Source organism: Cynara cardunculus, assembly GCF_001531365.2.
Source record: "Cynara cardunculus var. scolymus isolate 2C chromosome LG 1, CcrdV1, whole genome shotgun sequence".
Lineage (NCBI taxonomy): Eukaryota > Viridiplantae > Streptophyta > Magnoliopsida > Asterales > Asteraceae > Cynara > Cynara cardunculus.
This window is the reverse complement of record NC_037528.1, coordinates 39762095-39763181: the sequence shown is the minus strand read 5'-3', so window position 1 is coordinate 39763181 and position 1087 is coordinate 39762095. Positions and strand designations below refer to the sequence as shown.

Sequence of the window (1087 nt, the reverse complement as noted above, 5' to 3'; positions counted from 1 at the left end):
CTCCACATAACATACATGCTATAGAATTGACAGTAGGATACGATGTTGCATCAACAGTTCGCACATCCGGGCTAACATTTATATTCTTAATCATGTCAGTTATAGATGTKAGTTGTGTTGTAAATGCATTATATGCGTCTGTTTCATGTATCCCAACTGTATTATTCTGTATTAATGCATGTGGATCAGCCCAATATCCATTATTATTTGAAATTTTCTCAAGTATGTCATACCCATCATTATAAGTACAAGTTGTGAAAGCTCCTCCTACACTAGCATCAAGCATTTGCTTAGCAACAGTTGTTAAACCATTGTAAAACGTCTCTAGCTGGATACAGTAAGGAATGCCATGGTAAGGGCATTTTCTCAACAACTCCTTGTACCTTTCCCAAGCATCAGGTGTTGCTTCATTATYCATTTGTCTAAACAAACATATTTCATTTCTGGATTCAGCGTTCCTGTTGGGAGGAAAATATTTTCTCAAAAATTTCTTTACAAGGTCATCCCAAGAGATTATGGAATTTGGTTGTAAAGAGTTAAACCATAATTTTGCTCTATCCCTAAGAGAAAATGGAAATAACTTCAGCCTTAAGGCATCATCAGACACTCCAGGGATAAGAAAACAATCAGTTATTTCTATTAAAGATATTAAGTGTAAATGAGGGTCTTCAGATGGCAAACCACTGAATTAGCCATTAGTCTGCAACATCTGAAACATGACAAGTGTGAGCTCAAAGTGAGTTGCCTTAATTTGTGGCCTTAGTATTCCTGAATTTAATTGACTAAAAACAGGAATAGCATAGTCCATGATTCCTCTATCACGAGAATCTGCAATATGTATGATATTCTCCAAAATAGTAACATGTGGTAGAAAAATTAGCTATTACGAACTTTACTTTTTAAAAAAAAACTTTTTTAGCGTGCTATCCCCGGCAGCGGCGCCAAAAACTTGCTCGTCGGTTTATTCAACCATAGATTTCAACACAAAAATAAAACTCTACGCAAGTATACACCTCGAACTACTGTCGTCTCGTAACAAGTAATAATGATAAAAAGTACCAGATATCGTTCCCACAGAGATAGCTTG

General features: G+C 35.9%; 1 non-coding gene across 1 annotated transcript; it reads left to right on the top strand.

Annotated features, from left to right (window-relative positions):
- Positions 1-344: 344 nt before the first annotated feature.
- Positions 345-450, top strand: LOC112503187. The gene has a single exon (XR_003067879.1). It is a non-coding gene; the product is annotated as a small nucleolar RNA R71 (small nucleolar RNA).
- Positions 451-1087: the final 637 nt, after the last annotated feature.